This window comes from Odocoileus virginianus, chromosome 4 (genome assembly GCF_023699985.2).
Source record: "Odocoileus virginianus isolate 20LAN1187 ecotype Illinois chromosome 4, Ovbor_1.2, whole genome shotgun sequence".
In the NCBI taxonomy this organism is placed as follows: domain Eukaryota; kingdom Metazoa; phylum Chordata; class Mammalia; order Artiodactyla; family Cervidae; genus Odocoileus; species Odocoileus virginianus.
The window spans coordinates 22,877,514-22,901,663 of record NC_069677.1 but is presented as its reverse complement, the minus strand read 5'-3'; the positions used below and the strand labels follow the sequence as shown (position 1 = coordinate 22,901,663).

The following is a 24,150-nucleotide window of genomic DNA, read 5'->3' as shown; positions in this document are numbered from 1 at the left end:
CTCCCTGACCCTCCTCTCCTTCCGTAGCTTCTATTTGTCAAGGTCTCCGCGTTCTCTTCAGCTTCCCTTTACGCTCCCCCAGCACCGGGGCTTGGTGATGTCCCCCACCACCCCAAAGTCCCGGAACCCTGCGGGACGGTCAGAGGTTTGGCGGCCAGACGTTAGAAAAAGTGTCCCCGCTCTTTGCTGCCCTTCTGCACTCTGGGGCGCGAACTGGATACAAAGGTAAGTCTAGAAGGGGCGAAATCTGACCAGTTGCTTCAGCACCCTACGTGGAGCCAGGCCGCCTCCCGCCCGCACACCTTTGAGGTTAGGAAGGTCCTCCCAAGCAAAGAGGAAGCCGGTGCCCCACCCTGGGCGGCTCCCAGTGCCCTCACACTGCCAGGGGGGCATCTCCTCCTGCGGGGGCTGTGTGGCAGGTGGTATCGTCGGGGGGGGGGGGGGGCGCCGTGGCCTCGGCTGCAGCTCCCTCCCCTGGCCACGGGACCGGCTCCCGCTTTGGCCCCCTTTTCCAACTTGCTGCAGCTCGCGTCCTCAGCCCGAGCCCCCTCCGCCGCGCGGGCCACGTCTTACCTCTGCAAGCAACACTTGGTTGCGCGGTTCTCCGGCGCGCTCCTTCCTCGGGGCTTATTCCCTTACTTGGGAGGAAAGAGGAACCGAGAGACTGAAAGGGGACCGAGGCTGGCGTCTGGGCGTCTGCCCGCCCGCGCAGCCCTCCCGGGGAGGGGGATGGAGCTCTGGTGGGCGCCGCAGGAGCTCCGGCGGCCCGGTTGGGGTTAGGCGGCGCGGGGGTCTCTGCCCGCCCAGGTCCCCGCGGCTCCGGAGCGGTGCGTCTCGGCGGCCCGCTACTACGGCACTGCGGCGCCCTGCCCCTCGCAGCGGGCAAGTCCGGCTGCCACTCTCACGGCGGAGCCCTGCCCCTGGGCGCAGAGCCCGCCCCCGCCACACACCCGCGTGCGCGCGCACACACGCAATCCACCCGCGCGTGCACACGCGCGTGAATGCGGGTGGGCTCAGAGCGAACCCGCGGCTCTTCGGTGGTTCGGGCACTTCTCACTGGTAGGGCTTCGGTCTGGGAGGAGGAGTTAGAGGCTGAGGGGTTTAGGCTGCAGCAGTGGTGGGCTGCGCAGAGAGAGGCCCAAGGCCAGGTGACTCAGGGGACAGGGACAACTATTTGACAAATACCTATAGCTTAGCCAGGGCCTCGGCTGTCTCACTCTCTCGACCAAGTCAGAGAAAAACAAAAAATGAAAAGTCAACAAATTATCTCCGTTTCCTAGACACTCTATCTAGCATCTAAATCATTGCCCCTGCCCGAGGGCGCATTTCAGGGGCAGGGGATTGGTGACTGTTCCACCTGAAAAAATTTCCCCCATCGAAGATGTAGGGGGACCATCACAGCCCACCGAATTGGGCTCTGATCGCTGGATCAGGTCTTAGGACTGAGGCTTAATTTCCTTTCTCCTTTACTTTTAGGTGACCACGGGCTGTTTTCCTTCACAGCAGATAGACCACTTCTTACTTTAAAGATGTAGAAAAGCACAGAAAAGGGCCTGGAAGAGAGGGGTAAGGAATGAAGGCCAGCATTGGCCAAGACACTGCTCTTTCCATGACGTGCGGGTCTGTATGGGGTGATGGTGGTGGAGAGGACACTGTCTTAGGCATGTCACACCAGCAGGGTGTGTCTGTCCATTTCACACCACATTTAAAGTCATCCAGAGTTTGGCCTCTCATCTGTAAAATATGTAGAGTTTTCCAGTTTCCACAACTGAGAATTCTTTTCTGCCAGCAGGCAGTGAAGGTCCCGGGTCAGGACTGCAGCCAAGAAGCTTTCTGATGATGCTGAGATACCAAGGGGCCCTGGGTGTCTGGGCATTTGGGGAAGAAGCCTCAAACATGAGTGTCAGGCAGCACTGAAGACCCTGAGGTCAGTGTCCATATCGGGCCATCTGCAGGCAAGCCAATGGGGTACATGAGAAATTGAAGCTCAGAGATTTCCCCATGGTTTCACATGGTAGTGAAGGCAGTGCCAATACCAAGAACCTTGTGTTCATACTTCATCTGACCGTTCACCAATCATCTACTCTCTCTTGTCCTGGCTTGGTTCTTTAAGTTCCCTTTGGTTAGAATGAAATAATCCTGGTGAGGGGGCTCTCAAAGGTCTTTTATATTTTCTTGTTTCCCTTTTAGTCCCTGACTCATTCATTTCATGACTGTCTATTAAGCTCCTGCTGTGTTGTCGGGCACTTCCCCTTGACTCTAGTCCTGAGCCTTACTTGGGAAGAAAGAGGACCTAAGAGACAGAAAGGGCTTAGAACTGTCCCTGTCCCTGATAGAGAAGGCTGGTCTCAGGCTTACTGTATATATTTTCACTCTGCTAGGTTGGGTGGATATGGGAGACAAAATCCTTGCCTTCTGAGCCACATTCTCTGTGGAGGAAAACACGTGTGTGCACACACATGTGTCACAAGAAAACATTCTTGTTCTCTCTAATCTGTATTCTTTCCAAAGAAGGGGAAACTGAGAGAGGACTTGTATTTGGGCATCATGATGGATCTAGGAGGGGTGCATGCTTGTAGGTAGGGGTTGGGGCAACGTTGAGTTGTTCTGCCTATTTGAACAGGAAGGAAATAAGCTGGGTGGGAGGAATGGGGAAGACATGCAGAGACAGAATGCAGACGTTTGGCTGGGAGTGCAGTGCACTGAGGAAGAGTAATAAGAGAGAAACTCCCAGAACAGGGCTGCCAAGCAAGGATTTGGAGAACAGGAATGCTTGCAAAGATGAGTAAGTACTTTGCTAGGAGGGAGGGTGTTCACTATGAGGTCCCTGTTCTCTACCCTTCCTATGAGATAAATCATTTGTAAAGACAGTTGTCCCCTATTTTGTGAGTGGATTCCTTTGGGGAATGCAGGCTGGTGCTGAGTTCAGCATCTGGGTTGATACAGGGTGAGTACGGAGAAGCCTGTGTGGGCAGAAGACAGCTGGTTCCTGGGTTCCATGCAAATAACATGAAGGAAAAGTGTTGTAGAAGAGATTGAAGCAATGCGGAAGGCAGGGGGCCGGAGGTGGGAAGAAGAGCAGAGAAGGACAGTTATGCTGATTGAGGCATCACAGGGGAGGGGAGGTTTGGCCTGGGATGTGAGAGGAGAGTAGGGATCTGACACACAGATAAGCAGGACAAGGACAATCTAGGCAGAAGGAAAGCAAAGGCAGAGGAGGAGGACTACTCATAGTGAGTTTGGGGCCTTCAGTAGAAGAAAGAAAGTTATTTCTCCATGTTGGAAAGATTTCCTAAGTGTAGCCTTCAGGGCATGAGTATTGAGGAGCTATGGAAGCTGTGCGCTTCTTGTTGTTCTTGGTTTGGTTTTCACGGGTAAGGGGCTGGGATGCCTTTGATGCTAGCTTCCCCGAGTAAGGTTTTTTCATCAGAATGGAGAGTCAGGGAGGGTCAGGCGGCAGAGACATCGTGTTGCTGCCCCCATGAGGAATCAGGTATCCAGGGTGCCAAGTGAGGGGCTGAAGCCCAGGCCCCACCAGCCTAGCTGCACAGTTCAGCAGAGCCACATGTCCTGCCTTTTCTCTAATTTGCAGAGAGGCTTGGTGTGGGCTGACAGAGGCCCTGGCTGCTGAGCTCATCCGTCTTTGAAGAGATTGAAGCCCCAGTGAAACAAGCGAGGGTTTATTGAGTGTTTGCTGAAAGCGCAAATGCAGGTGAAGTAGAAAGAGACTGAAGTCAGGAGTAGCTGTGAGCCTGAGCATGTCTCTGCTCTTGGGCTACCGGGTATGGAGGAGGAAGCTTACTTCCTCCCCTCAGAGCATTTGCAACCCATGTAGGCTATAAAACAAACACTCAAAGCGATTAAGAGGCAATGAAAGACAGTGTAAAATTAAGTGTCAAGTAGTATAGAGCAGATTCTCAGGGCGTGAGAAGGGAGACCTCCTCCACACTTTAAGAATCCAGGGAGGTTTCCGAGAGGGGAAGATGGGGCTTCCCAGTGGAGAGGAGAACCCAGGGCTGGAGGCTGGGCAGCAGGAGACCTCTGAGCATGAGCTTGGCCACTCCAATGCCGTTCCTATTCATGGCCAGGCATTGTGATGAGTCACCTTTGTTTCTGAGAGACGGGGCATTTTTGGATGTTTAACTGGCTCAACACTTTACATTCCCTGAGACTTCAGTGTTGGCAGCTCACGCTCGCCATGTTGCTCTGGGAACACATCATCCAAGCCGGCAGCTGACGCCTGATCTCTATTGCCAAGGCAAAGCTGGGGCTGAGTCAGGTACCTGTGTCTGGAAATTTTTAAGTTGGACCGTCTCTGACAAGCTGAGTGAACTGCACGTGACGCTGTGCATAGCTGAGGCCATGGAGGAAGGGTCAGAGAATCTAGCCAGGCCCCCTGGCTTCAATCAAGTCCCTGCTTGGGGAGGCTCAGTTTACTTCATTTTTCTCGGCCTCACTTTTCTCACCTACAAAATTAAAAAAAAAAAAAATTATGCTAGAGTCTCTCCAAGCTGCCTTCCACCCAGTATTTTGTGATTTCATAATTAGTAAGCTCTTTCCATTTTATCAAATAGGTACAAGATGGGAACAGATATTTACCAAGCCCTGACTTCGCTTTTCTCTCTGCTTTGGCTGTGAAGGGTGTGCTTGGGAGAAATTGTGATGCTGTGGATGGGGACAGAGGTTTTGCCAGGAACAGGTTATGTGGATCCAGCCCTGGGAGTGTAGGCAGGTCACCCCATCTGCAGGCCTCCATTTTCTTATTGGTAAGAGAAGGAGGTTGGAAATGGTGTCTACAACCTTTTCTGTCTCTGCTACTGTGTTAAGGAAGTATTGTCAACTGAACAACTTGTATGTACTGCTTCATAACTGGGGTGGATCACCTCCTCAAGGCTGGCTTGGAAAATAACCATAGTAACAACTGATAAGCTTGGGGGAAAGCACAGGAGAGAAACCATGAGGTTAAGAGTAATAAGCAGACCATCCAGATGGAGTTGGAAAACCTGGGTCTTTGTCTCTAGCCTCAGTTTCCTCTTCTGTAAAATGGAACTAGCAATACCTGTACCACTGGGTAGGGTAATGATTAAATGAAGAATTAATCATTAAATTAAATGAAGAATATGTGGAAATGCTTTGTGTATTTAGAACTGCTATGCAAAACTTGAATAGTTATTAGGTAGTCAGTTACTGTAATACACACTATTTAAAACACACACACACACACACACACACACAAAACAACAACAAAATCCCCAGTTATATTATTTACTCGTCGGCTTCCTAGGAAGCAACAATTTGGGTCAGCGACTGTCTCCATGCTGCTAAGGATGGTAATATTTTAACATAAAAACTTAATAAAGGAGTTGGCTGGACTTTGCCCCCTACCTAGAATTCTGCAGTGTCACAGTGGATTTCGGAGGAATTTTGATTGGATTTACTTGAAAAGGGAGGAGAAACCCCCCATCCAAGATCCTGCTTTGATTGTTGCCTGTCATGAGAGGGCCGGTGGGGGGAAGAGAGGAGAAGCATGAGGACGCAGAGACAAAGAGAGAAGCCTGTTCACTTCCTGTTGTATTTTGGGCAATGGATGCTTCACTTCATGCTTTTTAATGAGCTTGTAAAGAGGCTAATTTTGGTTCACCCACATTACTCCGGATCTGTTTTCTGCTGTGTCTGGTCAGAAGACACTGCTGTGGAATTCTTCACTGCTGTCCCAAAAGGGGAAGCTTTTCTGGGGACCCCTGGGAAGAACCACAGGGAGAAAAAGCTTCCAATTCCATAAATGACCATGTGCTTCAAAGCCTGTCCAACTCACACAATTTTTGAGAGAATCAGTCCATTTTTAGAAATACTAGTCACCTCTTTATCTCTTGTTAACCAGTTTAGGGGGATAAAGTGGCACAATACGTTAGAAATTAGGGGGTTCCTAAGTGCTGGCCCCTCTCACCCATTCTCCAAATCTGCTGATGCCGGAATTACTTTCCAAAAGCAGATACCCCAAAGCCCTCCCTCTGCTTAAAAGCTTTCGTGGCCTCAGATTCCTCACTCGTAAAAAGGACATATAGTGCATAGGTTTTAACAGAGTTTAGAAGAAACATCTATTAAAAAATTAACAGTGTCAGTCACATAAGTTCTCAATGAATTATTGTTGTTCCTGCTTAAGAATAACCTTGATATTCCCTAAACTGGCATGTGAGGTCCTCCATGAAATGGTCCCAGCTTACTCATCGCTTCCACTTCTGGTAAGCCTTTCAAGGACAGTCCACACACTGATTGGCTTCATCATCCCAACACGCCTTGGACCCACCCTTTCTGTATCCTACTCGGGCTCCTCCCCTGGCAGGAAGAGCTGCCTTTTTTCTCTCTCTCTACCGTGTGTGTGCTCAGGTACTCATTTGTGTCCAATTCTGTGACCCCATGGACTGTAGTCTGCCAGGCTCCTCTGTCCATGGGATTTCCCAGGCAAGAATACTGGAGTGGGTTGCCATGCCCTCCTCCAGGGACTGAACCAGTGTCTCCTGCTTGGCAGGTGGATTCTTTACCACTGAGCCACCTGGGGCCACCTTTTAAATGCACACTGCTGAAGTTACTTTTTCTCAATCCTCTACTCCCATTGAGATTTAGATAACATTTACCCTAGTACTTAACAACAGGCTGCCTCCTATAACGGTTACCTGCATGTGCTTCATACCCACTCCCCTGCCTCATCCCTGGGACGGCAATTGATCCTCCTTAGACTCATCTTAATCATCTTCCTATCACTCAGGGAAAGTATTGTGCATAGTAGGAGATCAATAATATTGGATTGAGTTTAATGAAGACAGATTTAGAGAAGACCTCCTTGTTGGCCCTGAGATTCTACCACTGAGGGAAAGTTGATCCCCACCTTCAAATCTTCTAAAAAGCTACCAGCCACTGAGCACTTATCGTGTGACAGACACTGTGTGGACTCATATGTTAACCCTCCCGCGAGCCACGGGAGGGTGCTGTCAGCATCACTTTACACTGGAGACTTGATTGCTCGAGGTCACCCAGGTAGTAAGCTGTGGAGCCTGTACCAGAAACCAGAACCCTTGGTGAGCATCTCTCTGCTTCCTTGGAGTGTCTCTCCCACACTGTACTTGCCTGAATTTTCATCCTTTAGCACTTGTGAACAAAGTGAACTGTATGATATAAAACTGGTTTTTTGTTGCCTTGTTGTATTTTTTGATACTGTCCTGCTTCTCCAATTATCAGTAGTTGTAGAGCACTATGATAACACGAATAAATAACCACTTGTTAAACACTTATGTATCTAGCACTTTATACAGACACACATACATTAATTCTATAAAGGAGATGTTATTAATCCCAATCTACAGGGAGTTTAATTGGGGACTTCCCAGGTGGTTCAGTGGTAAAGAATCTATCTGCCAATGTGGGAGAAGAGGGTTTGATCCCTGGATGGAGAAGATCCCCTGGAGTAGGAAATGACAACCCGCTCCAGTATTCTTGCCTGGGAAATCCCAAGGACAGAGGAACCTGGAGGGCTACAGTCCATGGGGTCACAAAGAGTCGGGCACGACTGAGCATCAGCTTTGTTTTGTTTGTATTGGCAGGGAAGTACTGATAGTTTCTTTCATCTCTCTGACATGTTCTCTTAACCCTAAACCCTTACATATCTTGTGAAGTGACAGGTAGTCCCTGGTTGCCTTCTTCCACTGATGAAGGGAAACAGGAAGAGAAAGAAGGGGCTGGGGCAAGGGGCTGTGTACCAGAGAGACACTCGGGAGACAGACCTAAGTCAGCTGATGTGATGTTCCTTCCCCTCCGTCTGGCAGTCCTCCGGGTATGGTCCTCAGATCATAGTTTAGACTCAGACTCTCCTGAGTGCTTGTTAAAATGCATATTACTGGGCTCTACCTTCCTGGTGGTTCAGGCCATAAAGAATCTACCTTCAGCGTGGGAGACCTGGGTTCGATCCCTGGGTTGGGAAGATCCCCTAGAGGAGGGCATGACAACCCACTCCAGTATTCTTGCCTGGAGAATCCCCATGGACAGAGGAGCCTGGCAGGCTACAATCCATGGATTACAAAGAGTTAGGCTCTACCTCAGACCCAGCCAATCTGCCTCATTGGGGACAGAAGCCAGAAATTTGCACTTCAAACACATCCTGCAGGTGACTCACCTGGACCCTGAAATCTGAGCACCACAGCCTGGCTCCTGTCAGGGATCCCTTTCCACTGCAGCTGTTCCCAATGAAACTGCCATTTTCTAAAATTATTAGCATCCATAATAAAGAGAAACCATTCAAATTTTCCTTTTATTGTTTCCCAATATTTCCCCTGGTCCAAAGGCTGTTATATAGTTTGACACATTGCTTATGTCTATTTCATGATGTTTAAAAGAAAAAGTTCCCTTCCCAGAATAGCTTTATTGCTTCCTATTATTTTTCTTTACAAATATCACCAGTTATAACTACATTGTCAGTTACTTAACATGGTTCTATGAAAAAGTATATTCTGAATTTCAAACAACAATTTCATAAATAGACTTTCAGAACACAACATGTTCCTAAGTAGGGAACTGACTGTATTTTATGATTTTTGTAGTTATTTGTCTCTGAGAAAAAGATTTTTACAGTTAGCCCTAGAAAGATGTGAATTGGGAGACTCTGGGTTTTCCCAGATTGCCTTCTCTCAGAACTCTGGCTAGCTTCATAGCTTTCTTGATCTGCAGATTGTTTCTAGGTGTTCCTAGGAGCTTTGCCAATTTGGGATATATAAACTACAGGTGTAGGAAATGGACTTTTTTTCTCATTTGTGCTTTTCTTCATTTAACAAATGCTTCCTGGGCACTTCAGTGTACAGATGTTTTGCTAGGCCCTGGGGATTCAGACAGAAGTCTTGCTGTCTGTCCTCATGGGGCTGAGTCTAGTAGTGAAGCAAAATTTGCCAACCACCCAGGGAAGGAATGGGCTTCCCCGGTGACTCAGCAGTAAGGAATCCACCTGCGATGCAGGAGACACAGGAGATGTGGGTTTGATCTCTGGGTCAGAGAGATCCCCTGGAAGAGGAAATGGCAACCAGCTCCAGTATTCTTGTCAGGAATAGTTCATGGGGTCACAAGTTGGAGATAACAGAGCAAGCATGCAGAAAAGGAGTTGGTGTTGAGAAGGGTGCTGTGGGGTTAAGGTCTAAAGGGAAGAGTCAAGCAGTTAGTGGTGGAAGGATGAGAAAAATTCCACGCACCCACCAGGAGTTCTTCTTCTCCTTCTATATACTGGGAGGAGATATTCCATTGCTTTTAGTGATCCCCATCTATACTGGCTGAGCCATGCACACCAGCAGATGTTCCCCCGATATTTGTGACAACAGTAAAAACACTGTGCTAGGGTGTCAGGGCAGGCTGGAGGCAGAGAGAATAGACCAGGGCCATATTTTAAGTGGGTGAAGGGCAGGAGATGCTAACTGAGAGGGTGAAGACCAGAAGGACCCTGCATTCTATGACTTTGTAGGGGCTGGGAGCTCTGTTTATTTTTTCAAAGGGACTCTAAACACATATTCTTGCCACTCCCTCTTGGTCCCAATTTTGCCGTGGTATCTGTAAGAATAAAATATATCCCTTTTATATAGAGCATCTCTGCAGATGCTTGATGACAGTTTCTGTGTTCTTCCTCCTTTCCTCCCTGGTACATTCACTGATCATTCATTCTGGTGTCCATCCAATACATATTTAGTAACTGAACGCTCTTTACAAGCCTTTTTGCAGAGACTCTGCTAGGTGCTGGGGGTATTGGAAATGAAGAATGGGCCTGTGTTTAATGAGAGGACTGACATGTGGACAGCTGATGACACCACAACCTCACAAATGATCTGGAAGAGAGAGGCATTCAGCTGAGGTCTGTGGGTGGAGGAGGACAATAAGGAGACTTCTCGGAGGTAGGTGATGATCCCTTATCTGTGTCTTCAGAGCTAGCCAGGGCATTCCATCTGTCCTTCTGTGACACGTGGGACCTATTGACAACTGCAAGCAGGGGTGGTCCCAGGGCCCTAACTAGTAGTGTGCTTGAGACAATGGTGTGCATCTCTTCCCAGTTCTCTGCTCAGCGACATCATGTTAGTAGTTGAAATCAGTCACAGTGGGAGTATTTATACCACTGCAATCTGCAAATGCTGTAAGTCAGGCAGCTTTGCCCCAGCGCCACCAGCACTGGTTGTCAAATGTTTCCTAGCACCTAGCTGGCCCTCCTATACGTCACACGTTGTAGAAACTAACACAGGGGTGAGGAAGAGACTCGGCTCAGTTTCTGGTTCTACTGTGTGGGTGGTATGCCTACCTTCCTACCTTTACCTCTCCAGGCTTCTGGGTGAATACTCCCTTTGGACCCTCAGAGTGACCCCTGCCCTCCATTGGGCCTCTCAACAGAAGCCCAAGCAAGTCTCCAGGAGTGATGGGGTGTGCCACTGTGTTGAGAACCAAGAAGCTGGATTCTGATAACAGGTCTGCTAAGGGTGGTGAAGCTAAAAAGGCAGAGACTTCTGCTCACCCAGCTCTTCTCGGATATTTCCGCGCCCCTGTCCCCTGCCAGAAATATCATGTCAAAGCATGGCAAACTTGTGTCTTCCTTCTTAGGTCTCAAGGCAAGGCTTGAAGCGCATACTGTGAGCTTGGATTTCTCTACTGTCTTATCCTTGATCATTAACATTGATAGAAGCTTGGACTTCAACTCTATGATCTTTTCATGATCATTTAGTATAGACATAAACAGCAGAAATGTGCTGTTTGCATGTGCGCTCAGTCATGCCCAACTCTTTGCAACTGCATGGACTATAGCCCACCAGGCTCCTCTGTCCATGGAATTTTTCAGGCAAGAATACTAGAGTGGGTTGCCATTTCCTCCTCCCAGGCATCTTCCTGACCCAGGGATCCAACCTGCATCTCCTACATTTGCAGGCAGATTCTTTACCATTAAGTCACCTGGGACGCCCTGTATGCTATTTACTTTTGCTTCTTTCTGAGTGGTGAGTGGGGATGGAGAAAAGTTCCCAAAGTGAGCTCCAAAGCCTGAGTTGCTGCGTAAGCATCATTGTGCTACCTTGTTCTAGGTGACTGTCTGCTTCTTGTATTAAACTCAAAACATAAATATATTTGGAGATTTTCTTCCTCAGCCTGGGTATTGGTGTTACCTCATCTCTGCAGGATCAAAAAAAGAGGTGATGAGAACAGGAGCTCAGCCAGTTCTCCATCCATCCACAAAGTCAGAGTCAGCTTATTTTGTTGGATTCTGGATGCTGGTTTTTCTGTTCTCTTCTGCTGACAATTAGATTTAATAGTCATTTAAGAGATTGATTTATAACTTTTAGCCCTATGCAGTTTCATATTTAATTTCTGGTCTTGTCTAGAGTCTCAAAGATATTGAGAAGAAGGGAAAGGAGAGAGGGAAACCCACGTCGTGTGCCAGCATTCTCCCATGGGTTGTGTCATTTCATCCTCACAGTAGCCCTTCAAGGGGCGCCAGACCCAGATGCTCTGGGGAGTTAAATGAGGTGCCCAAGGTCACAGAGCTGGAGTGGCGGTGGGCAGAAGGCAGGTACGGCTCTGTCAGACATGGGGACCCAGGCTCCTTTCACCTCACTGCTCGTGTCCTACTCTTTGTGACCAAATGGACTGTAGCCCACCAGGCTTCTCTCTCTGTCCATGGGGATTTTCCAGGCAGGAATACTGGAGTGGGTTGCCATCGCCTCCTCCAGGGGATCTTCCAGACCCAGGAATTGAACCAGGGTCTCCTGCATTGCAGGTGGATTCTTCACAAGCTGAACTACCAGAGAAGCCCTCATGATCACCAGATGTCTTCAAACTCCAGGGAAGATGAGGCCAAACCACACTTTTTCACAAACCAAGAGGGGTGTCTTGATCTTGTTCAGTGAAGATGTGCCCAGGGGATGTCTTGCAGGCAGTGTCCCCCTGGGCTGTGGTCAGAGAGGGTCCTTCAGGTCTGGGTCCTTACAGGGATGCAGAGTTGTCCCTGTGGTTGGGAAGCAGAGAGAACCAGCCCAAGCGCAGCTGGAAGGAGAGTGATGGAGGCAATCACAGTGGTAACAACTGAAATAAACCCATTGCTTTCCGTGTACCACTCCCCGTTCTGGGCCATGCAAAGAAACGATTATTCTACCATACATTTCACAGCTGAAGAAACAGTTTCAGAGAGCCTGCATGACTGGGTCAGTGTCACACAGCCACGCTTACACCTGGGGTTTGAACCTGAGACTGTGATGCTCCAAAAGCTGTGCTTTTTCCATTACATGACCCATCTTCTGAAGGCACATTTGAGGTCCATTTTTTTTTCTCTCCTATCCATTTATTCATTTATTGTTTTCCCACTTGAATTTATTTTTATTTTATTATTTATTTTTATTTTATTTTTAGATTCTCTTTAGTTATCTGTTTTACATATACTAGTATATATATGTCAGTCCCAATCTCCCAATTCATCCCACCCCACCTTTCCCCTCTTGGTGTCCGTACATTTGTTTTCTATGTCTGTGTCTCTATTTCTGCTTTGCCAATAAGTTCATCTGTACACTTTTTCTGGATTCCACATACACATAGGCCTATCCCTTCTGCAGCAGATCTTCCCAACCCAGGAATCGAATCAGGGTCTCCTGCATTGCAGGCAGATTCTTTACCAACTAAACTACCAGGGAAGCCTGTTAACATACAATATTTGTTTTTCTCTTTCTGACTTACTTTACTGTGTGTGACAGTCTCTAGGTTCATCCACATCTCTGCAAATGGCACAATTTTGTTCCTATTTATAGCTGAGTAATGTTCCATTGTATATATGTGTCACATCTTCCTTATCTATTTCTCAGTTGGTGGACATTTAGTTTGCTTCTGTGTCCTGACTATCGTAATACTGCTGCTATGAACCTTGGGATGTATGTATCTTTGGGAATTATGGTTTTCTCCAGGAATATGCCCACAAGTGGGATTTCTAGGTCATATGATGGTTCTATTTTTAGTTTTTAAATGAACCGCCACACTGTTCTCCATAGTGGCTGCGCCAGTCCACATTCCCACCAACATAATCCCCTCCATTCCATGTTGTACAGTATCCACTTTTCATCACCCATAATAATTTGTTTTTTTAAAACAGAACATTTCATTATGTTTAAGTACAGAATTGCATGTGGCTGTTCATCTCCCTAAAGATAGAGCCTGGGAGGTGATCTTTTTAGACTGGGTCTAATTGTATACTCCTAAATATCAGATTCTATGGCATTAAATGGAACATGCAGACTATTAATTCCAACTCAGCATGTCCCAGACTCAGCGTGTCTCTTTGTGTTCCATAAATTTGCTTTTCCATTTGCAGTCTTTTCCATAGAGATTGGCTCCCACTCTCTGCAAAGCTACCCAAGCCAGAAACCTCAGGATCAGTTGGACTTTCCCTTTCCAGCGCCCCCTCCCATCTTCAGTCCCTCAGCAATGACAGTTTGTTTGTCTTGCTTACTCACTGATTTCCAAACCTGCTGCCAGAGAGCAGATTCCTTATGACTCCACTCCCTGCCTTTAGACTCCCATCCTCTCTTCTAGGATGACTATCCCAGCCATCTTCCCGCTACCATCTAGTACCAATCCAATCCATACCTACTGCCCTGAAGCCAGAGAGAGCTTCCCAAAATGCAGATCTGCTCATGTCACTCTCCTGTGATTTTTCTTTTTTTTTTTAACAATTTCCCCAATACTTTTAACATAAGATCGTAAATTCCTTTCCCCATCTTTTAAGACCTTTTGTGACTTGGTTCCTACTTTGCTTGTTCTGACTCATATCTCACCTCTGCCCACTCCTGTCTACACTCCAGATGTTCTGAAGCACTACATTAGGAGCTTTAAGTAGTTACTGGTCCTTGCCATGCCCCTAAAAATATATTTTATACCTTTCTTTCCCAGGGGAAGAATCTGAGTCTCGAATCTCACAGCTAATAAGTAGCAAAATCTAACTTTAGAGACAAGTCTCACCGTCAGTGAAGACCAGGGTGTTTTTGACAGACTTTGGGCAGCCTGGCATACTTTGTGGAGTTTGCCAGGCCTGCGGTATGGGAGAGAGGGGAGACGGAACCCCTCCTGCCCGGAAAGTCCTGACATCATCTGGCCATAGGCCTCTCCTTTCTTTCTGACCCATATGATTTTGCAGATATGAGGGGTGACTGAGCCCCCAAATTAATAATCACTTCAAAACTCACTGTGGCCAAGGAGAAGGCACACTATTCATCATGTGAGCTGTATTCAGTCCCCATTGCTTGAGTTTAATCAGACTAATGAACCAGCTGGCTTCCTTTCTGAAGTGATTTCTGCTGTTTCCAGTACTGAACAACAGCACAGCGGGATCTGAAAGAGAGAAGGAAGAACATCCAGCTGGGGAGAAAGGACATCCTCCACGTTAGCCAGCTGATGGGTTGGTTGTACTGGGGAAGGTAGGACAGGGTGGGTGGGAACTTGGTAGGGTCCAGTCTAGGCCTGTCACCTCCAGGCAAATGTTCCCAGGGAAGGGGAGGGTGTTTTTAAAGTGTGGAAGATGACAGGTCTAGGTAACTCAGAGGACAGTGCCTTCAGAGGAGAGCAGGGAGTAAAAGAACTTGATCCCAATAATGTATTCATTTGTCTAGCATTTATTGATGCCACTGTATGCATGGTCTATTGTAAACACTGATGATAGAACAATGAACAACATGGATTCTGCTGTAAAAGTCAGGGCAATCATCTGCAGATCTTTTAAAGCTGTAGAATCTTTTGTTCCAAGGAAACCTTACAGAGAAGCCCAACAGTGAAGGAAAAGCAAAGCTCTAGGCGGCGTCTGATGGGCTCTTCCGAGCTCTAGGGATGCAGAGTGCAGTGGATTGTGCTGTGCTGCCAAGCAGGAATGACCCAGGGGCAGGGGACCCAGGCGTTGTCTTCCAACATGCGATATAGGTCTTGGGGAAGAAGGGTCTGACCCATCCATGGTGGTTCTGCATCGTCAAGAGTCTGTTATTAAATGGCCGAAAACCAACCCACGCCTCTTAAGTCACCAAACTGAAGAAAGAACGGGGAGATGGATGGCCTTCACGAACAGCTGGAACCAGGGATTCGAAGCTGCCTGATCTTGGTCTCTTTCCTTCCTCCTCCTCCTCTTCTCTCTCTCCTCCCCCGGCGCTTCTAAGGGAGTCCCCACCCACAGGCCTGGCTGCAGTGAGTGACTATGAACATGTGAGTGGCCATGTGCCATGCCCTGAGGCAACACCCACTGACATCCCTGATGAGACCATGCTGGTCCCCTGACTTAAGGGTAGTCAAACAATCTGGAGGCTGGTCAGGGCCTATATTTAGGCTTGGATTACAAAGAAGAGCTGGGAGCCAAGGGATACAGAGAAGTTGCCCATTATCTCTAGAGAAGAGAGAAAAATTTATGTAGATTTGGCATCTGAGATGGCCATTATGGGTTGGATGACCAAATGTATCAGTTCACCCTGGGGAATCCCAGTGTGCCTCAGGTTAATTATGACTAGGGCCTCTTTTCACTCTCGTAAGTACTCTGGCTTGGATGAAACACTATTCAATCATTTGAATTATGGACCATATTAGGTGGTGGAGATAAAAAGGGTTGAGAGAGAACACGGGATTAGGCCTGGAAAAGTATTGCATTGCAGACCAGGCATAAGAGTTTGGATTTTTATGCTGAAGACAAGGGGATTTTTAACATGGAATGTATAAGATCAACTTTTGCCATTACAAAGATCACTCTTATAAAGTGTGGGCAGCAGATGAGAGACGGGCTAAAGAGCTGAAGGTGATCAGCTGACTGAACACTCCAGGCAAGAGGCAGGGTGGTCTGAATTAAACAAGTGACTGTAGAGATGAGAAAAGCAGCTGTGTTCAAGGGCTATCCAGGAGGCAGATTTGAAAGGATTTGGGAGACTGATTAAATTTGGGGGGTGAGGGAGAGAAAGGTGTTAAGGGTGAATTTTTCTGCATTTCACCAGGAAACGGCTGCTGGTGGCAGGAATAGTGACTGTGGCTTTGAACGTGCTGGTTTTGAAGGTCATCAGAGTGGTCAGTGAGTGATCAGGGTGTAATTAGGGAGATGCTGGATGGGAAGTGGTTTTTGAGGGTGGTGGGGGGCAGGGAGCTTCATTTGTGGGAGTGGAGGATGGGTAGGGTGAGGAGCGGGAAGTGGGAGGGAGGACAGGTAAGGCCAACACCCAGAGCTATCTGTGCTTCTGTGTCTCATGTTTGCTTTGCATTCTGCTTATTTTTCTTCTCACCATTCCCCACCACAGACTGTATACTCTGTATGAGGCCTGGAACCTTTTAAACCTTGAATCATCTCCCACGGTGCTTTTGTGTAGCAGCTTGTTTGTGTGTATTTGGTACTACATGATGGGGAAAAAAAAAAATTAAAGGCCCATGAAATTGACCACCAGATCTCTGATGACCTTGGGAGAGTGTTTTCCCATGGTGTGTTGGGGCAGACGTCAGACTCCAGTGGTACATGGAACGGGGGATGAAGGAAAAGCAAACCCGTAACTGAAACTACAATCCAGGCTGCCTCACTTTCCACTAGCCCATCTTCTTCTTTTTCATTTGGATGGCAGTGTAAGTTTTAATTATCTTTGAAAGAAGGGCTCGAGATTCTTAGTCATTGGGAGCACTGAGTGCAAATGGGGGAATTAGCATGTCTGGTATGTCTTCCCTTTAAGCCCAATGCCCCTAGAAAAATGACAGTAATAGGAAGAACTGTACTGTTTGAATCCCAGCTTTGTGCTTGGGAAGGGCACCATTTAGATAGCTCAGAATAAGTTGGAATTTGAAATCAGATCAAATTTCAGATTGGAGCCAGTATCTGGCTCTGTTTTTTACTTATCTAATAATTTTGTAAACTTTGTAAAATATCAACATCTCTGAATCTTGATTTGCTCAACAGAAAAGTGGGGATATTAATGACTGTCTCTCAGGCTGCAGATCAGATTCAGTGGGTGGGAGAAACTGAAGCTCAGAAAAGTTTTATATAACATTCCCAAGTCATTTCACTAGTAAGTGATGGACCTGGGATTTCAACCCAGGGCTCACAAGTTTTGATGCTTTTGAACTGATACTTTCTAGGGCACTCTGCTGTCTGGCACATGACCTCAGCTCTTCTTTGTACGGAAGCAAGTCATAAATAACTAGATAAATGCCTGGACCAAGAATATGCAAAGTTCCCTTCCCTACTCTCATTGTCCTTGGGATCTTGAGAAACCACCATGCTTATTGCTGAAGCTTTTCATTAAATGGGAGAAAAATGGTATGGCCTACTGCACAGTCTAATTGTGAGGGTCATACTCATTAATGTCAGCAAAGGTACCCAACCGAGTATTCACATAGTAGGTGTGAATTAAATGGTAACTAAAGCTGATTCCAACTTTGAGACTGGGGATAGCTCTTCCAACAAGCTTTACTGGTAGTGACAATAACTGTAGTGATAGCGGCAGTTGTAGTAAGAGCAGTGTTAGGTAACATTTGTAGAACACTGGGAAATCTTCAAGTGCCAGAAAATAACTCTCATTTAAATAATCTCATTTAAATTTCCAACAACTCTCTAACAGATATCATTATTTATTACTATTTTTACAGATTAAGGTAGAAAGGCATAAAGAAAGGGATAAATCACTTCCCCAAAGTCATTTAGCCTTATGTGGCAGAGTAGAGATCAAGTCCCAGGCTCAGGGGTTTAGTGAAGACTCCACTCCCATTGGATGCCAACACATGGACCCCAGAATTTGGTTGGAATTTATTCCCATGAAGGGTCTTGTAAGCTAAGAAGAAAATAAAAATGTACTTTCCAGGAAACACCATGACTGCGGAAGATGCAGACCCAACTGGCTCTCTGGCTCAGCTTCTGGGAGGTGACCCTGGGCTTTCGAGGACAGTGCCAGCAGCTGGGACAGAGGTGAGGTCACTGTCAGCAAGCCATCATCTCTCAAGGGCTCCCGAGCCCCAGCCTGAGCTTACACGGCCCCCTGACCTGCGCTTATTGCTGAGACCAAGGGGAAGGAGAGAGAGAGAGACCTGGGCTAAAGGCTGGTGGGAGACACAGCCAGGAGAGAAGCGCAGCAACAAAACCCGCTGAGGGGGCCTGGCAGGGAGGCTGTCAGCCTGTTAATCTGTATGCTCGCGGGTGAGGCTATGGTGGAAGGCACCCCCCGGGCAGTCATTTGGACAAATGCATCTGTCAAACCCTGCAGGCACCGGTTCCAGCTTTCAGGGGCTCTGATCCCATTCCCTGCTGGCCCTTGTCCTCTGCCCCCACAGTGAGATTGGCCTGTGTGTGTGTGGTATGTGATGTGCCCACATTAAAGGGGCAGAAAGACGGAAGCCCTGGTGTCCATCTGCAGCGGGAGCTCAGCCCAGGACTGTGTCCTCTCTCTCTCTCCCTGTAGCTGCTCTGAAGTCCTCTCCCCCAGACTGCTGGCAAAGCTGCAGAGCTTCTGACTCAGTGACATTTTGCAGGATCACTGTGTTCTTTCTTCAGAGCCATTTGAGATGGAAGTGGGAACAGGAAGCCCACTGTCTCAGAGGACAGGACCAGGGATGGTGCTCCCCAAGTGACGGAGGGCTGCAGGGAGTCAGGGCAGTGGGGCAGTGATGGGAGGAGCCAGCACCCTTGTGTTCCAGCCTGGCATCAGGTACTGTCACATGTTGTCTTTTCTTTTAACCCCCTCAATAATACCAGGACATGGGTAAAATTACGTCCATTTACAGGGAGAGGAAGTTGAAGCTGAGAGAGAGAAAAGTGATTTACCTAAGGTCATTCAGTGAGTGGGAGACCTCAATAATCTTTAACGCCAGTCTTTTCTAATTCTCCATGTTGACTCTTCCTGTATGCCTTGCAGCTCCCAAGCTTTCCCATGAACCAGAGTTCCCAGGACACATCACTGGTTTATAAGGCAGTGTCAAATGGCGTGAACTTAGTGGGGCTTACACGTGTATGGTGGTCATCATGCCTGTCTTCTGGTACAAACTCGAAATCTAGGCTCTGTCAGAAACTCTCCTGGAAAGATGGATGAATACCAGACTGAACTGTCTGCCTCCATGCCTATGGGCATGGATGAGTGTTGCAAACATAATCAGACAGACACACACACCTACCAAAGAATCTTGGAGCTGGAAAAGAGTTGGTTGGTCACTTAATCCAAATCCCTGACTCATCAAAGTTCTAGTCACTAGACATTTTCTAGTCTGTGCTTGGAGATTCATAGAATGTGAGAATTTTTACAAAGGGAAGAATCATAAGACATAGTAGCAAGTGGGGTGTGGGCCCAATGGTGCACAGGCTTGCGCTGTAAACACCCAGAGTATGTGGTGGTTGTGGTCACGAAGTGGTTTGGTTTTGGTAATAGTGGTGACAGTGCTGGTGATCTGGAGGGGGTAGGGAGGATGGTGACGACAGTAGCAGAGGAGCTGGTGGCTTGTTGGTGACAATGAAGGTGGTAGTGATGGCGTGGCTGGTGGTAGAGGAGCTGGTGGTGGCCAGTGATGGTGGCAGAGGAAGTGGTGATGGTGGTTGGAGATGAAGGTGGTGGTGGAGGAGGAATGGAGGTGATCGGATGGCAGTAGTACTCGTCATGGTAGTTAAAGATGGAGGGGAGCTGATTTCAGAGGAGGCAGCAGGCATAAAGGTAGAAGTAGTGGTGGCCTTCCAGGGATGGAGGTTTACCCTCTAAGTTTAGGGTAAGTTGAACTTCTCAAAGTATAAGGAGCCGGTGCCCACAGGGGAGGCTCCAGGCCCATCACTGGTGGAGGGTACGTTTCTTCCCAGAATACCAAACTGCTATTCACATGGTCTCAGGATGGCCCACTGCCATGGGGAGAAGGAAAACGCCATAGTTCCCTCCCGGCCTGTCCAGTCCAGGGGGCCACTTGGCTCTGGTTGGCCACCCAGACCAGAATCCTGCCAGACACAGCCAGTGTCCACCATTCCTAGGTGACAAGGTCACAGGGCCCTGACACCCCACCTTAATTTTTGAAGCTTTGATAGAAACAGTGCAGATCCACAAAATGTAGCACATTTCCTCTGATAGGCGCACACCTCCCCCGCCCCCCAGCCCTGCACATACACACGTATACAGTTTCTACAGAAGTTCATGCTGTTTGTTTTTAAAAACCAGTGTACACAGAATGGAGTGTGTACTTAACATGCCACCTGCCCACCTCCGCCATCCTGATCTAGACTGCTTCGTGGTGCTGGCAGCCTTTCTGCTGACTCAGTCACTGAGGAACCACTCCAGAGGAAGATCAATATGTTTTTGCCTCTCTGACATGAGAGCACGCCAGATGAAGAGTCACAAAGAGTGGCCTTGACAGCAGCTCTCCACGGTCCCCCAGTCAACACGGGGCTTCCCTTCTGTTGAGTCTGAGCAGCCCTCTCACCTGGAATATTTGTAAAGGAAACCTCTTCTCTCAATGACCTATATTAACTAGTATGACATGTAGGCCTCCCTTGGCGAGTATCTGTTTTCAAGACTGTTTTAGGGTAGCCTCTCACCCAGAATGACTCCTGTCATTTATTATGCTCCACAGAACCCCTTCCCCATAAAAGCATGTACAGCTCATATTCCATGCATTCTTCTACCCACCACCTCACTGCTCCTAGCAGTAACTCCCACATCAAAGATTCATGGAAGTGTCTGCCTTTGATATGATCCCCTTACTTCCTTGCATGGGGTTAGTGATAATCTCTGGAGCAGGAAGATAGAAGAGCATGCAAGTATCATCCCTTCTTGGTGCCTGGTTCTTGAGAGGTACTTAGAAAATGAGCATTTAATGAAGGGAATGTGGGCTGGGGTTCCAGATATGGAATCTCTTTAGTTTTATTAAGGCCGTATTAACTGCAGTGCAGGGAAAAGGTCAACTGAAATCTTCAGTGGCCTCCGGGAAGCAAAGGGCCCAACTCGATACTGACAGACCATGAATATAGCTTCCTAGGACCATAGGCTGTAAAACCTCTGCCTGGACAGGTTTGCATAAGACAGTGGCATGTGTTGGTATCTAGAAGTTCCCGCAGACACTATTTTAAGGGTTTCTTCTTTATTCTAGTTGCCTCCAGGAGGATGGGGTCAGCCCTTGGCAGCTGCAGCCCCTTGAAACTCTGGATAGTGACTCAGAGATTAGCCATAAACAGAATGTTATCTGTGGCATGAGGCCTGGGCTCTGTGTACCTGGCAGTGGTGTACCTGCAATCTCATCCTGCTCTCAGTCTGGGTATGAGGAGTGTGCTGCGTCCTCAGTCACCCAGTCATGTCCAACTCTGTGACCCCATGGACTGTAGCCCACTAGGCTCTCTATCCATGGGATTTTCCAGGCTAGAATACAGGAATAGGTTGCCATTTCCTACTCCTACTCCACTCAATATAAAGGCTCCCAAATTCTAGTAAATCTCAGAAGCAAAGGCCAGTTTTAAGGAAATTGCCACTTCCTATGATAAAATATAGAAAGTGGCACAGAATATGGAACAACAGACTGGTTCCAAATAGGAAAAGGTGTATGTCAAGGCTGTATATTGTCACCCTGATTATTTAACTTATATGCAGAGTACATCATGAGAAACGCTGGGCTGGAAGAAGCACAAGCTGGAATCAAGATTGCCAGGAGAAATATCAATAACCTCAGATATGCAGATGACACCACCCTTATGGCAGAAAGTGAAGAAGAACTAAAGAGCCCCTTGATGAAAGTGAAAGAGGAGAGTGAAGAAGTTGGCTTAGAGCTCAATGTTCAGAAAATTAAGATCATGGCATCCGGTCCCATCACTTCACGGCAAATAGATGGGGAAACAATGGAAACAGTGAAAGACTTAATTTGGGGGGGCTCCAAAATCACTGCAGATGGTAATTGCAGCCATGAAATTAAAAGATGCTTACTCTTTGGAAGGAAAGTTATGACAAACCTAGATAGCATATTAAAAACAGAGACATTACTTTGTCAACAAAGGTCTGTCTAGTCAAGGCTATGGTTTTTCCAGTAGTCATGTATGGATGTGAGAAGTTGGACTATAAAGAAAGCTGAGGGCCAAATAATTGATGCTATTGAACTGTGGTGTTGGAGAAGACTCTTGAGAGTCCCTTGGACTGCAAGGAGATCCAACCAGTCCATCCTAAAGGAAATCAGTCCTCGTTGTTCATTGGAAGGACTGATGTTGAAGCTGAAAGTCCAACACTTTGGCCACCTGATGACTGATTTGAAAAGACCTTACACTGACTTTGAAAAGAGCTGATTCATTTGGAAGGACCCTGATTCTGGGAAAGATTCAAGGCAGGAGGAGAAGGGGATGACAGAGGATGAGATGGTTGGATGGCATCACTGACTCGATGGACATGAGTTTGGGTAAACTCCGGGAGTTGGTGATGGACAGGGAGGCCTGGCATGCTGCGGTTCATGGGGTCACAGAGAGTTGGACATGACTGAGTGACTGAACTGAACTGATGATAAAATAAAATAATATCCAGACTCTCTGAAGCAGATTCTGTCGGTTACTAACTGAACTTTCCAACTGAATCCTGATTCTATCTACCCATTACCCATTACCAGCTGTGGCATTTCACTGGCATCTGTTACTGGTCCAGATATGGGAAGTGTAAGGAATTACAGTCCATGCTTGAGGAAGCATCATACTTCTTGATATTCACAAGACATGTAGTCCTGATTACCATTAGCTGCCATCTTAAAACCACAAGGGAAACCAGTTTTGGGTAGGAGCTGACACTGAGGACAGCTGAGGGTGGCAGCAGAAAGAACCTGTGTGTCTGATACCATCACTGATGTGTGATTTGCACCATGCCTGGAGCCTACTGTACCCCTAGCCTCCCTTTATTTTAGATAACACATTTCCCTATTGTTTAAGCAACATGTTCTGTTCCTTGCAGTCAAAAAGCTTCTAAGTGGCACTCTCTGCAAGGCTGACCAGGGAGGGAGATTCTCCACGAGGAGAAAGGCAGGACAATACAACCCAACTCTCATTTCCAAAGATTGACCTTTCATGGTGTTACGTTCAGGGTGTTACCCCTCTTTAATGCTGTAACAAGTCTTTCTCCTAAAAGCTCCTCGATAGAGCAGAGGGCAGACTTGGGTGTTTAAGCAGTTCTTCATGCAGTTTTCACAGACAGTAGAAGGAAAATAAGCACTGAGAGTGATTTACAACTAGATAATCTGGTTCTCAAGATACTCCTTGGACTTTAGATTGTGGCTCTGGGTTTCATTCATTCTTTATCTACTGGGTGCCATCCAGGATCCAAGAAGAGTCCTACCTTAGAAATCCATGCTCTTAGATGCCTCATGAGAGTGAAGGAAAAATCCCTAGAGCAACAGGGAATCCTTTCTTCCACTTTCTCAGTTTACTGCCTTTTCTTGTAGTGACTGACTTGGGAAAGGCCACATTTCTCAACTTTAAGAAGTTCTTCTTAAGGCTACAACAGAGACAATGAATTTTGTTGTTGAATAATGTATAGAAGGAAACTCCATCCCAGTACAGTGCAATGACACAAGCAGTGATCAAAAGTCAGAAATAGGCCATGGGAGGACAAGAGCATTATTTCTCTACAACCTCTGGAATGGGTCATGAGTCTCTACTAGTGTGGACCACCAAACCAGCCAGGCCCAGGCATCTGCAGCCCATGCTGAATACTGTATAAAAGATGTCCCAGCAGATACCCTCTATCCCCATATTGGCAGTGGAGCATGGTAGAAACGGAAGGACTGCGGTCTACTGCCTGAGTTTGACTACATTTTTGTCACTTGCTTGTTGTGTGAACTTAAGTAAGTCACTTATTCCTTTGAGACTCAGTTTCTTTATGTGCAAGCCTGTTAGATAGGTTGTCATGACGATTAAGAAGATAAAGTATATAACTGTACCTGGGACATTAGTAGTTTCCTAATACATGGCGATTATTTTTAATTATCAGTAACCATTCAGAGGAGACTGAAGAAGTTGGCTTAAAACTAAACATTCAGAAAACCAAGATCATGGCTTCTGGTCCCATCACTTCACGGCAAATAGATGGGGAAACAGTAGAAACAGTGACAGACTTTATTTTGGGGGGCTCCAAAATCACTGTAGATGGTGATTGTAGCCATGAAATTGAAAGACCCTTGCTC

General features: G+C 47.2%; 1 protein-coding gene and 1 long non-coding RNA gene across 4 annotated transcripts in view; one reads left to right on the top strand and one right to left on the bottom strand.

Annotated features, from left to right (window-relative positions):
• Positions 1 to 962, bottom strand: part of DGKG (diacylglycerol kinase gamma) — a 210,574-nt gene extending 209,612 nt beyond the window's left edge. For both annotated transcript variants that reach the window (XM_070466271.1, XM_070466272.1), the window contains exon 1: positions 574 to 962. The gene's annotated coding sequence lies outside the window, so the exon portion shown is untranslated. The remainder of the gene's footprint in view (positions 1 to 573) is intronic.
• Positions 962 to 22,817, top strand: LOC139034743 (uncharacterized). 2 transcript variants are annotated; one of them, XR_011487262.1, is made up of 6 exons: positions 962 to 1,059; positions 1,477 to 1,566; positions 1,793 to 1,927; positions 17,847 to 17,950; positions 18,533 to 18,686; positions 21,591 to 22,817. It is a non-coding gene; the product is annotated as an uncharacterized lncRNA (long non-coding RNA). The 2 variants fall into 2 exon arrangements; XR_011487263.1 differs by having other exon boundaries at positions 1,790 to 1,927.
• Positions 22,818 to 24,150: the final 1,333 nt, after the last annotated feature.